General features: G+C 41.7%; 1 protein-coding gene and 1 pseudogene across 22 annotated transcripts in view; one reads left to right on the plus strand and one right to left on the minus strand.

The window, feature by feature from the left end:
• The window catches only part of EPB41L2 (erythrocyte membrane protein band 4.1 like 2), a 219,046-nt gene that overhangs the window by 45,620 nt on the left and 159,231 nt on the right, over positions 1-14,195 (plus strand). For 2 of the 22 annotated variants that reach the window (XM_027056891.2, XM_053222245.1), the window contains exon 2: positions 11,384-11,501. The exons of the other annotated variants lie outside the window; for them this stretch is intronic. The gene's annotated coding sequence lies outside the window, so the exon portion shown is untranslated. The remainder of the gene's footprint in view (positions 1-11,383; positions 11,502-14,195) is intronic. 22 annotated transcript variants of the gene reach the window in all.
• On the minus strand, positions 5,678-5,798 carry LOC113599017 (uncharacterized; annotated as a pseudogene).

A 14,195-nucleotide genomic window follows, 5' to 3' on the forward strand; every position in this document is an offset into this window, starting at 1 on the left:
ATCTTTTATTAAATCAAAAAGTAGTGGGTGTGTATAATTGAATCCAGTTTCCTTTGCTTATCATTTTTGTCTCTGTGGTTTTTTGGGATAGTTTCTGATATTGTACCTTTTTGGAGAGGTGGCCTTTGTGTCATATTGGAACTTATTTGAGGTTACAGTCAGTTTTGGAGGCAGTAAATGTTCCCTGGAAAATCCTGGGCTGATTTTCTTTTTCACTCTGTGAATTATGAGCTTAGCTCATTAGACTGAATTTTGGCATTTGACTCTCCCAGAGCAGGGTGGTATCCAGCTTTATTTTGTGAGTAACTACAGATGCTTCTTGCCATTATTTGTTGTTGTTGTTGTTGTTGTTATTGTTATAATAAATGTCCTGTCTGTGAAATTTTAGGCCAAATGGGATAAAAGGAATCCTGGCTTTCAAAGATTCTTCTTTAATTTTGCATTCAGAAGACAATTGCTGCTTTACTTTTACAAGCTAAATGTGACAGCTGTTGAGTCATTTCCCACCCCCTGCCCTTACCTCCGCTTCCATATTTGCAGGAGAAAACTATACATTGATTTGTATGCCTTAATAAAAAGCTGAGAGGAGCTTCCACTTCATCTGTGTGGCTTGCTTACATACCTTTATGTGATCCTTAAGATGGTGGAAAAACCCCAGATTCAGAGGGAAGATTTGAGGTTATTATTTTATTTTAAATCAAAAGGCAGATGTACCTTTTTTAGCCTGCTTCTTCGAAACATGGCAAGTTGAGAATAGTGGGAAGCCAAGGGCAATTAAGCGCAGGAAATGGCTTCACGTGTTACCTATTGCATCCTGGACGATTTGGATGAAACAGAAACAGCTGAGATGCCAAATGCCCTATCAATTTCAGATGCCGGTGTCAAGTGTGGTGGAGCACGGTTTATGAGCTCATTTCATCAAGAGCTTTGCCTACAGGTCCTTGGTGACTGGCGTTCAGTTTTCTTCACAAAAATGCAAACTATTCGGGGCCCTTTGGTTTTGCTAAACGGGAAGTGGTGTGCATTTGGCCCCATAAAGCAAGTAGCCTTGAGAGATGGGCCTGCCTCGAAATTGACTACATTTTTGTGGGAGAACGGGTGAAAAGGGCAGTTTCCTGTGCTGCTGCCAAAAGGTCTGAACAATTTGTAGTAGCTTGTAGCTAGAAAACAACTTCTGTGAGGCAAAAACAGCAACTTCAGAGTGACTCCGGGTACATGTGAGAAAATGCTCTTCTTTCCTACCTGATTGCTAGGCTTTGTAGAAAATTTATACAGTGAATCTCAAAACTCGGGTGCTTTAAGCTGCTTTTTTGGTGAATTTGGATAAAAACTTGGGGAAATATACTCGGAGTTAGCACAAGTGGTGCATAATGTGGTACTTAAAAAAGGGGGGGCAACCTTTGCATATTTTTTGTTAACCATGGGCTAGAATGGTAATCCATTTTTCTCCTGCCTTAAAAAAGTGCTGGTAAATCTTGGCATGTAGTGTGTGTAGTTTTACAGGAATGTGTTTTTGTTTTTGGGTTTTTTTTTAGTTGACTTTTTTTTTAGAAGTGTGTGTTCTTAGTTCACTTGGGCAGTGTGACACATATGCTCATAAAATATGTACATGAAACTACTTGTAATTGCCATACTGGTAGAACTTACAGCTTATCGGGCCCTACGCTAATATCCTTACACTGGTTAAGCCGTTTAGCTCTCTGGATGAGAGAAACAGCTTAGGGTGTTGTAGCTAGAAAGTAGTTGGAGCCTGTCAGATCTGGAGTCTGGTCTGTGTTCCTAATTATTTCAAAATTGGTACTATTTGAGATACTCATTTTGTAGAATTAGTCTGTTAAAATCCCTCCCCGCCCCCCACACCATAGAGTGGGCTTGGATATGTGGAATGAAGATAGACTTGTTTGATTCGCTTTAATATTTTCACTATCTTTTTTTCAAGCGCAGCTTCCATCACACCTGTACTAATTGTTGCTTAAATGTTTCAGACTTGGAACATTTTTGGCCTGAGTTTTGATCTTTCTCTTCTGTTGGGGATATCTATTAGCTTTTAACTTTTTTTTCTATTTAGTTTTTAATTTTCTTAACTTAAAAAAAATTATTTTAGAGATAGCAAGTGAGAGAGAGGAGCAGCAGGAGAAAAAGAGAATCTTAAGTGCAGAGCCGAGATGGGGCTCAATCGTGTGACCCTGGGATCATGATCTGAGACGAAATCAAAAATTGGACTATTAACCGACTGAGCCACCCAGGTGCCCCTCTACTAGCTTTTTATTGAGATACAGACAATAGCTGGTTAAGACCTACCCTTTTTCCTAATATTTTGCCCTGTTTGTCAGTATCACTTTCTTCTTTATTGTACATTTAACAAATAGCCTGATTTGGCTCAGAATCTAGTGTAGTTGTTTACAACTGGGGTGGGGGTGGGTAGGTGATTTTTGTCCTCGGAGGGACATTTAGCAATGTCTGGAGACCTTTGTGATGGCCGTGACTTGGGGGTGTGCTGCTGACATCTATTGTGTTGAGACTAGGCTTGCTGCTAAACATCTTGCTATACACAAGGATAGCTCCTTACAACAAAGAATTACCTGGTGGGGCGCCTGTGTGGCTCAGTCGGTTAAGCGTCCAACTTCGGCTCAGGTCATCTCGCGGCTGGTGGGTTCCAGCCCCGCGTCGGGCTCTGCGCTGACAGCTCAGAGCCTGGAGCCTGCTTCGGATCCTGTGTCTCCCTCTCTCTGAGTCCCTCCCCCACTCGTGTTCTGGCTCTCTCTCGCTCTCTCAAAAATAAATAAACATTAAAAAAAAAAAAATTACCTGGCCCAAGTGTCCATCCTGCAGAAGGTTGAAAACCTTGATGTAGCTAACAGAGGGCACAGACCAAATCTAATTAGAAACCGTTTTTGTCTTCGTGAGATTTTTTTTCATAGCAAAACAACTTGATGGTAAATGGGCAAGTTTTCATTTTCTATTCTACAGGTGGAGGAAGACGACCTCCATCTGTCTGCTCACCCAGCCCTAAGCCAAATAACAAAGTTGACCTTACGCTGGAGTGGTTTTCAGCTGTTTCCTACCCCTCTTCATCCCTATCCTGACGTAGAAGAGATCATGCCTTTTTTTTTTTTTTTTTTTTTTTTGGCGATCACACCTTTAAAATATTATCTTCCCTTATCTTAGTCACGATTAATTTACTGCCTGTTACCAATGATACGTGAACTGCCTTGGTTTGGGGCTGAGAGAAACAAAAGCCTAAAAGGGATACCCACCAAAGTTCTGACTGTGATCTGTGATGAAGGTCCTAGTCTGCCTCTTACAATTATATTGAGGACCAGAATATGCCCTTGTGAGTGGTAAATGCTGAAAGTTGAAAGGAGCAACTTGTGGTGATCTCCTGATACTGTCGAAAGTGCTTGGGATTCTCTAACTCTCTTTGCCCCCTTGATCCTTCAGAGATGACTCCAGTTCTACCTCACTCCATTCTCTGCTCTTTATTTATGTATTTTTTTCAGATTGCTTTATGTAGGTATCTCTTAGAGTGAATTTGTTATCGTTGTCTTCCTCCCTACACCCCTTTCTAGGTTATGACGTCCTAGCACAGTGCAGGGGTACATAGTTGTTGCTCTTTCCCTAAGTGTTGAATGACTGAATGGTGGAGGAGGAGGAGAAGCAAACACCTTAGCAATTTTTTTTTTTTTTTTTTAAGTAGACCCCACGCTCAGCGTGGAGTCCCAATGCAGCACTCAAGATCATGACCCTGACATCAAGACCTGAGCTGAAATCAAGGGTTGGACACCCAACCAGTTGAGCCACCTAAGTGCCCTCAACACCTTCGCAGTCAAACTAAATGGCTTAGTCGGGTAAGGGTCCAACTCTTGATTTCAGCTCAGGTCATATCTCCTGGCTTGTGAGATCGAGCCCCACGTCATGCTCTGCAGGTCCACGTGGTGTTTGTGTCTTTTACCTGAGGTTCCTTCAAGCTCGGTTATCTTCTTGCTCTGCACGTTCTGGAATATAATCTGCCTATTTGCGGCGATGTGATTTCAGTCTAGATTTCTCAACTGTGTCATGTGTGTTCCCCTCCCTCTAGGAAGAACTGTGCTTTAAAGTGATGGAAATGACCCGGGCAGTCCTGCAGTGATCTCCCCGTGGCAGCACTCCTATCTCACACATGACATTCTGGGCTTGACCTTTTATTGCCTCCTCGGGAAGATCTGCTTCCTTAGCTTTACTTCTATTCAAGGGCCTCATTTTACTCTTTTTTTTTTTTTTTTTTTAAACTGCATTAGTATCATCATTAGTGGCCTGCGGTAGAGTAAATAGCAATTCTATAATGTGTGTATTTTGTTTTTCTGTTGAATTACATGAAAGCGTTTATTAGACATTTTGATCCAAAATAGAGATAATTATGGGAAAAGCTTTCTTTCAGCAGAAGGCCCACTAGCAGGGCATCAGTGCTTATCACTGTGATCATGCCATTGGACTTGTCCCTTGCAAATTGAACATGCTTCATTGCACAGGTGTTTGCATGGCTGAGCAAATTATATTTGGACAATAAACTGTTATGCCTGTCAGTGATTAGAGAGGCGGGACGGCACATGGACTACTTTGTTAAGAGAATTAAAGAGAATATTAGCAAACATTTTTGTAAAAGAAAAGAAAACAAGAACACTTTGAGAATAAACACACTTCTTCTTTTATTCTTTAATGGTTCAGTGCTCTTAAATATACTAGAAGTCAGCCTTATACTGGAAAGGTGTTTTTTTTTTTTTTTGTTTTTTAGTCTAGTAACTTTTATTTATATCTTTGAGATTGTTAAACAGTACCAGGTTTTCCTTATTGGAAGACAGCTGTAGTTGGATTATGGATGCAGCCATAGGAAAATCCAATTTCCAATGTCCTATAGTTTTAGTCTGTAGTTTTGTTTTGTTTTTGCTTTTTGCACAGGTGTGAAATCTGTGTTCAGGAGCGTGGGAGTGTAGAATGATGAGGGGACTGTCATGAGATCTCTGGAGATATCTGAGTCCAGTTAAAGTATGTGGCTGGGAATTTGAGAAAAGTTCTCAAAGCTATTTTTCTTTTGCTGCACCGGTGCAAGTAAGTAAGGCCAGAGTTATATGGAACATGGGAACATGGTGGAGAGAGGAGCTGGGGGTCAAGGGTATAATGGGGTCAAGGGTATAATGGTGGCCCATGGGAGCCAAGCTGTTGAAGGAGGGTAATGAAGACTTGGGTAGTGACAGGGGCAGGCTGCTCAGGTCATAGAATTGTTGGAGTTGGGGTAGAAGAAGGATTGAGCTAGAAAGATGGAAGATAATCAGAGGTCAAGATGCAGGAATTCGAGATAATGATAGGATTCTGCTTCTAGGGCAGGATTTTTCAAGAAATCATTTTAGAAGGCTATGACTGGTATTTAGAATATGAAAAAGAATCAACATGAGACTCAGGGTCTTATCTAACCTGTGTGGAATTTTTTTTTAAGTTTTTTCTTTTTAACGTTTATTTATTATTGAGAGAGACAGAGCATGAGCAGGTGAGGGGCAGACAGAGGGGGAAACAAAGAATCCGAAGCAGGCTCCAGGCTCCTAGCTGTCAGCACAGAGCCCGATGCGGAGGTCGAACCCAGGAACTGTGAGATCATGACCTGAGCCGAAGTATGCTTAACCGACTTAACCACCCAGGCGCCCCTAACCTGTGCATAATTTTTACGTGAATTAAAGAGTTTTCCCTTTTTGGGAAAAGTTTTCAATTAGTAATAATCGTGTCTCAGATCAGCTTCAAGGGCCATGATACTGCCCCTGCACAAAGCTTCCCCTTTGGAAGAGGGGGGAGTGGGAGGAAAGAGGTGCCCTTTTTTGTGGTTGAGGAAATCCACTGGTAGAGAGAGAGGGCTCCCTGAACCCAGGGGTTGGGTCTGGATTTAGCACAATTGGCCTGAGTTTAGGTCTGGATCAGAATGGATCATGCATAGTCATTTGAGAACTTTGTTTCCATTAAAACTGGGTGTGTTTACATTGTATTTGCAAACTGGGCTGGGAAGGAAATATTTTACTCTGGGTCACATTTGGACAAAATTGAAAGCCAGTGCTTGGGGTATGACCGTGGGAATGGGTAGCTGAGATGGTGAGGAGGGCAGGGTCATTGAGATTTGCTTTTTAAGTAGGAATGGAACACACACACACACACACACACACTCACACACTGCTTTGCACATTATAACAAGCAGTAGGAGTATGGTAATAAAAATGACTTCAATTTGAAATGCATTATACATGGGAAGGTTTGGGATTCAGCTCCCCTCTTCCCTAGAAAAGACCTTAAACATTGTGGGCTGGTGGAGAAAAGTATGGCTCAGATCTTGGGTGAGCTTCTGGTTCAACACTGGGTCTCTGCCCCTTCACTGTCAGACTGAGAACTAGATTAGGGAAATACCAGAGTCTGGGTTATTGCTAAGATCTGTAAGAACTGAGTCTTGTAAGACTTTTGATGTGCTTTGAGGTAGGTCACATGGAGAGAGGTTTCAGCAACTTTGACAGTGATGGATCAACCATAAAACATAATCAGCAATAGAAAATTGAAAATTTTTAGAGCGTTGTGAGGGTAACAACTCTAAAAAAAAATCAAGTAGACACACTTAGGAATTGCAAGGTAGAAGTTCTGGAACCTTCCTCCTGCTGTCTTGATTTTTTTTTTTTTTTTTTTACAAGTGCAAAAATACTAGCATTAGCATTTGAGTGTGATTTTTGGCTTTGCCTTTCGAATGTTAAGTGAAAACAGGCAAGCATATTTAGACTTCCCTTGGCCACCTCCCCATTTGTTCTGAGTAGTAAAATCATGGTAATAAGTTGCAAGGCCTTGTGTTGCTTTCTGGACTGACCCTGGGAGGCAGAGTGTCTAGCACGCCTTCATACTGGACGTTGGTCAGGCGTTGGCAGTGGGGAGCAGGAGACTACTTTCTGGGGCTCTTCAACAGGGATGGAAAGGTGCCCGGGCCCTTGTGGACTGGGGAGTCGGGAGATTGGGCCAAGGCCCAGTTCCTGTAGCACTTCATGCGCTGTCTCCCAGAGTTCTTACCCCAGCCTCTTGTCAGGTACCCCGTCTCCGGGTTGGCCCCTTGCTGGAGGAGTGGCCGCATAGGGATTCTTCACTGGCTGCTTTCTACTGTGAATGGAAGGGGCCGACTTATTCCTCCTGAAGAGCAAATGTGTTGCAGTTGCAATTCCTTGTTGTGTGTTTCCCTTAGCATTGTTAAAACTTGCTGTTAAATTTTCAAGTACTTTCAGGTGCATTATAGATTAATTGGACCTTCATAAGTAGGCTTGGGGAGTTAGTATTTCCTTAATGACTGTTGCTGTGGGGCAAGACAATAATAGCTAACATTAACTTAGTGTTTATGTTAGAAACCATCATTCTACCTACATTATTTTATGTTTATCTGTATGAGTAGCCTGGCATTGTATTTTCTTATTGAGGCTCACCTCTCAATTTTCCTTTTTTTGTTTTTTTTTTTTATTTTACTTTTAAAAAAAGTACACACAGTGTGGGCTTTGTACTCACAACCCTGAGATCAGGAGTCACATGCTCCACTGACTGAGCCAGCCAAGTGCCCCTCACTTTCACTTTAAAAAAATTACTTATTTTGAGAGCGCGAGAGAGAATCCCAAGCAGGCTCTGCATTGCCAGCACAGAACCTGACATGGGGCTCAGACCCACGAACCATGAAATCATGACCTGAGCTGAAATCAAGAGTTGGACACTTAACCTACTGAGCCCCTCAAGCACCCCTCAATTTCACTTTTGACATCTCTCATTCCCCACTGTGCCCACCCCTTTCGCAACCAAGTCTTCCCTCCATTTGGAGTTGGGGTGTATGTAGGGTTCTTTTTTCCAAGCCAATGCCTGTCTCCTGCCGTGAGTTGGGAGTCCCTATATCCTGCCTATAGGCAGAGTGCAGAATTAGTTCTTCTCAGGCCTGCCAGATATTAAATAAAATTTAGAACAGCTAAAGTTTAGCTTTCTAAAAATGGTCCTAACATATTTGATGCTGTGTTCTACAAAACATTTAAAGCTGAATAGTTGAGTTTAGGGTTTCTAAAGAAGAGCAGTCATGTGTGAGTAAGGTTTTCTGGGCCTAGGAAGGACTGTGTTTTTGTTAAATAGTGTTAGGTGGGCTAAGGGATTCTAGCTACAGCTTGTTTTCCAGAGACTATTCAGAGCCATGGCTGGTAGTGACGTCACTTCCTTGGGTGCCACATCATTCTTTTTTCCTACATAGCCTGCCCCTGCCTTGTGCCCCCTGTGCCCTTTTTAAAAAGAACACTTAAGTACTACTGTGAGGGTTTTTTTGCAAAAAATAAGTATGAAATTCAATTCTGTGTGTGTGTGTGTGTGTGTGTGTGTGTGTGCGCGTGTGTGTATGTGTATGTGTGTGGGTGTGTAGAGGTAGATGGAAATCCAGTGCTTTTTGAAAAGCACACCGTCCCAGAAATTCCAGTTTTAGGTTACTTGCGTTCAGTCACTCCCAAGAGATTTTTCTGGGGAAGGGTGGGGACAGAGGAGGGGCTTCAAACTAGATGAGAAAAGTAGCTGTGGAAGAACAAAGTTGAGGGTTTCCACCCCTCTCTTCCCCTTCCTTGTTGAAGACTGGACTATAGTGTTGCTAAGAGAACTCTGATTTTCAGCATATTTCATAGAGGCCGAAGTGCTTGGATTCCAAATGTCAAGTCTGGATTCAAGGGATTGAATCTTTTTAATGGTAAACTTGCATGTTGAATAAAATTTGTAATATGGAGAACCATAAATAATAAAAGCTTTATTCTCCCTTTCAGACACGATCACTTATTTATAGTATGTGGTTTTTATTCTTGTACCCTACATTCATAGCTTATAGAATGAATGCTTCAGTAAATGTACTTGTATGCATTTCACAAAGCAGGGCTCATACTATATATTTGGTTTTGATGTCCACTTTCATTCAACTTTATTTTGTGTGCTGTTTGCCCTGTCAAAGTAATTTTTTTAAATGTGGGATTTCAGAACTGTAAGGCACTTTAAGAGAGAATTAATCTATCCTCGGGTCTTTATAGATGAGGAAATTTAGTAAAGTGACATTAAATGACTTGCTTGAAATTGTTACTTTCAGAACCGGAGTTGGAACTGGTTAACCACTGCCTGTTCCAGTTTACTTCCTACACTCTGCCTATTTCGCTTTACTGGCGAGAATTTGTGAAGTATTAGCCTCTAGGATAAATTAGAGATCGTTGCCCTAGAGAGTTAAATCCATTTCACTAGAACCTTGAGTATGAAAACCCTGAAACCTTGAAACTGCCCAGACACACAGTTAATTTGCCCCAAGTAATTTGGAGTGGTTTGAAAACCATTATGATGTGGCTGAATTGCTGCTATTTTAGGGCCATTTGATGTGAACCTGAAAGGAGTGGAAGTTAAAAATGTATGTTTTACATTTAGATAGAATAAGCATCAGTATATTGGAAGTTTTTCTTTTCCGCTGTGTTAAAACCAATAAATCTCTGAAAACATTTTAGCGGTTTTGCCCAACTATTAATTATCTTCTCCTATGCCAAATTTCTTCCACTCTGGAATATATTTGCCTTTTTTTTCCCCCCCTGAATCCCTATAGGAATTCTTAGGCCGTATCATTCCTTTGGCAGTTGCTCACACAGTCTTCTGGCATTTTTTTTCTAGTGTTTTCTTGACATTTGAGTATTTGATGAATGGTAACTTCCCGGGGGGTTGTGTGTGTTAGTGTCTAGTTTATCAGCTTCTCAGGGATGGGGAGGTTGTCCTAGCATCCCCTTCCTTCCTGCCTCTCTCTGTCCCCTCACTTTGTCTTCCTGGTTCTAGCACAGCAACTCCTGGTTCGCTGTTGTTACTCTGACTTGTTAAAAAGGTGCTGAGCACACTTGGGGCAAATCAGGGCACGTGGCTTTGTGTTTCCACCTCTGTGAGCTGTTGTGCTCAGGAATATCTCTGCAGAAGGAAACAAGTCTAGCATGATTTGCCCGTCGGTTTGGGTCAACAGGTAGTCAGTTCCGTGTCCTTTCTGAGGCAGTTAGGGCTTCAGACGATGTCCTGGTGCACCCAGTCTCAGACTCGCCCTCACCTCTGCTTGACCTTAGTCAGTCTAGAGCAAACTGTAAAACAGCTGCAGGGACCTTAGTGAGATAGGAGGGAGGTCTGAAAAATAGGTGAGGGAGAATCCTTCGTTTCTGTTTTCCTTGGAAAAATTCCTCCACCAAAAGTCCCTAGCATATTAAATTCTGTCTGCATCTTGAAGACTTAATGGTTTTGTACATCTTGGCTCTCTGCATCTGGAGGGAAGAATTGAAGGCAGACTGAAGGGGGTGAAGAAATTTAGTGTAGAAAATCTCAGGAATAGGGAGTGGGGAGTGGGGAAGAAAGGAAATAACAGTTACTAGGATATATTTGTAGGTGGGGGCAGGATGACAGAAAGAGTGGAAAGAGATCGTGAAATAAGGATAGATAGCCAAGTATTAGGGTGGGGACAGAATGTGAATGTCATTTGGCGAAGTTGATTATACTTTTAGTGCTTTTCCAGAAGTTTTCCAAATGATTGGGGTGGGTGGGGACTAGACTAGAGATGACAGCTTGGGTGCTGGAGAAATAGGATGGGAACAGCCTGGGTAGCTAAAGTAGGAAGACGCAGAACTAAAGAAAAATCTTTTTTCTCCCAATGGTCCTCGGTGTTTCTTATAATACTGTACTTAATTTATTCTCTAGTGTTGTGCCAAAAAGTTAGTTTAATATAAAAAATCTCTTTTTTGATCCACCGCTTGCCTTTTTCCTGTCTCAGTAAGCTGTTTGCCTTAGAATAGGCTTTGGAGCCCTCCCCGTCTCCTTGTTGACTTGTTCACGGTAGAAAAGTGTCAGGACACAGATTTGATACAAAAGGAGACCAATTCCAGGAACTGCACAGGAAAACAGCCACACCGCTTTACGGAGCAAGTATCCATTGTGTGGTGTGTGTGCATACACATCTGCACCTTTCCCTGAAAGAGCTGCATGGAGGCAATGCACTTGTGCAGAAAGTTTCATATGTTGCTAGAGTGTGATCTTTCTCTTGGAGACTTTTTTTTTTTTTTTTGTCATATTGAAAAAATAATGGATCTGCATACCCCTGAGGCCTTTTGGAATTATTTTCCACCTGTTTCTGTTTGGCTCTGCAAAAGGAGTAAAGTAACTTGGGAATTTTATGATTGGAAAAGGACTTCTGCTTCCTAAAGATACTTCTGTTTACTGTTGGGTTCTCGTATCGGTCGTATTATTTTCTGACCCGGGCTGGGCCCCCTGTGACATAAGCATTAGGAACTGAATTGTGTCAGCACTGCTACTTAAGGCGTTTATCCTAATCCAGGTGTCCTTGGATCGTGCGGTGCCAATGAGCAAGGTGGTGGCGCTGATTGCAGACCTGGGCTGCAGGTGTGAGTTCTGGAGAGCTCTGTGATTACCCAGTGAAAACATTACCAGTAAATGTGAGTTGGTGTTTTTCTTTTGGATGCTCTGTTTTGACCGCAAGAGGGTAGTGGTATTTGTTATTTCAGTGCCATTCTCCTAGAACGGAACGAATATCCGGGACTTCTATCTCCGACGGTGCCGTCATGCAGCAGAAGTAAGTAGAGAGTGAAGACCAGTGAGGAGCCAGCGCAGATAGGGTCCAGATTTGGGCGTGCGGTATTTGGGTTGGCCAGGTTTCCTGGAAGACAGGCTTACATTGTATTTATATAGCCATATTCTAAAAGTTCTGTATAACCGTTACACGATTATACGTATGTGTTCCAGAAGAATAAAATAGTGAATTCCTGGTCGTCTGCCTCCGTTCTGACAGCCACAGCTGCTGCTTTCCTGGACAGGTGCCCCTCCACTCTCCCAGCCATTGCTTGTCCCTGCATTCTGCCGTGATTCCTGGATCATGGCAGACTGGAACGGGGGAAGGAAGGCCCTCCATCCTTCCATCAGATGAACGCCACGCCTGAAGGAGAGATTATAGTAACGCCTGTGGCTGTTGTGTTTTAATTACTATTCAACAGTTGCATACAATTTTTACACCTGTAGGGAAGTGGGAGCTCAGCAGTGTGAAGAGTGGTGGGAGAAGATACCAAGAGGAAAGTGTTTGGGGAAAAATAAAGCTTTTGAGAAAATGCTGAGCGGCAAATTCATTCAGAAACATGACCTCATCACCTGGTTGATTTAACAGGTTAATGCAAATGAGAAACGCCTGGCAGATCTCCTTTGCCAGGAGGTTAGATTTCTGCCTTTGCCCAGGATATTCTAAGAAGATTCCTCAGTCACGTTGCTCGGTTTAAAATTTCTTAGATTCTCTAGTGTCTGTGACATAAAGGATTGGCTAAATTCTTTTGGGTCCTTCCCCTATCTAAAATGATACTGTTCAGGAGGACTGTATAGCCGAAAATATGTTGTCAAAGGAGTTGCTTTAGAACCATTTTTTTGTTTTGTTTTTCGTAGAATTTAATACCTTTTTGAAGATAATAGCCTTTAGGTCAGTCTTAAATCCATGAGAACCAATCATGCAGACTGAAGATAGTAAATCCTACGTTCCTTACACTTTGCTAATATGAATCTTAAAAGATGGCATGAGGTTTCTCATTATAAATGTGCCAAAATAATATACCAGTAGACTGCTATTTAATATTAGGCTTACTTTATTGAATCGTTAAGGTGATTATGTTGCATAATAGAAAAATAAGTTCATGATGCCTAGAACTGTTTGGAGAAAAAAAATCGGTGCTTAAGTTTCTTAAAGGTATTTTCTTCCAACCTCATTTCTTTCTATCCAAATGCACTAAGCATAAGTTTGTGCAAAGGGGTGTGTTTTTTGCTGTGGAGGATACAGAGAGGAGTAACAGATGTATTTAGTAGGTGAAAGGTGGGCATAGGGCCCAGACTGTGGAAAGGGCTGAGAGAAAAGGGGGAGGGATCGGGTGACATTGAGCTGGGAGTGGCAGGGAGGTCTTTGGCCAGGTCCTAGCATGGTAGCTGGACTTGGCCCCATGATAGGGGAGATGATAGGCATGCCGTTGACCCTTGAGAAGGGGCTGACAGAGTGAGCCTGCAATTTGGAGTGGCGTTTCTCTTAACAATACCCTTCTTCATGGGCAGAACTCAGCAGAAAGGCTGGAAAGGAGGGTCCAGCCAGAGTCTAGGGACTCTGCATTTCATGTGGAAGAATTTGGGTTTTCTTTCTGCAGTTACTGAGGTTGTGTAGAGGTTCAAAGTAGGGCTAACAATTTATGGGGAAGAAATAGTTATGAGAAAAATGTACCTGTTGGTAAAATATGTACAGTTCTACTTATTTTAATCAGTGTGCTGTTCATAATTTTAACTGTTTTTTCCATGATACAAAAGCATCAAGTTGTCTAGGGTACTATCTACTGCAGATAAAGTACATACACTTCAAGTGAAAGAGGAATAGCATAAGGCCCTGATTATGATCTTTCTTCATCCAGTGTGTTCACATACTCACTTTTTATAATTAATCCTGGCCCTTGGCACTCATCAGATGTGTGTGTGTGTGTGTGTGTGTGTGTGTGTGTGTGTGTTTCCCCTGAAGGTGTTTCTTAAACCTGTCTCTTAACAGTGTTTAGAAAATGTTATTTGGTTGATTAAAAGTAGGTATATCCTCATTTCCCCACCCTTAATTTATTAAGCTTCTAGTTCCATTGTAGTATATATTTTAGGAAATATATATATATTTAGGAAATATATTCTCCCATTTTGGACAATAGTTTGTTTTTAATCTTTGTGACTGTTCTTTGATGTTGATAGTCCTGAAAATCAAGGTAAAAGTGTCTTGGAAAGAAACTCAAAAGTCCTAGCTCTAATAAGTGAGGGAGTTGGAATTGAGATTAGATCTGCCTGATAGTCCCTTTCCTTATCTGTAAAATGGAGGTGTTGATACTATATTCTCAGCGTGGTCATGAGAAATTAAATATGTGTAGCTTGTTTATAAGCTGCCTTTTAAGCAACGTGAATTATAGAAGCACAGTGTTTATGAACCTAAAAAACTTGGTTGATTTGGTGAGATAAGTAGTTTTATGTTCTGTTTTTTTTTTTTATTAAAAAAATTTTTTTTTAACGCTTATTTTTGAGAGACAGAGTGTGAGTGGGGGAGGGGCAGAGAGAGAGGAAGACACAGAATCTGAAGCAGG

This window comes from Acinonyx jubatus, chromosome B2 (genome assembly GCF_027475565.1).
Source record: "Acinonyx jubatus isolate Ajub_Pintada_27869175 chromosome B2, VMU_Ajub_asm_v1.0, whole genome shotgun sequence".
Lineage (NCBI taxonomy): Eukaryota > Metazoa > Chordata > Mammalia > Carnivora > Felidae > Acinonyx > Acinonyx jubatus.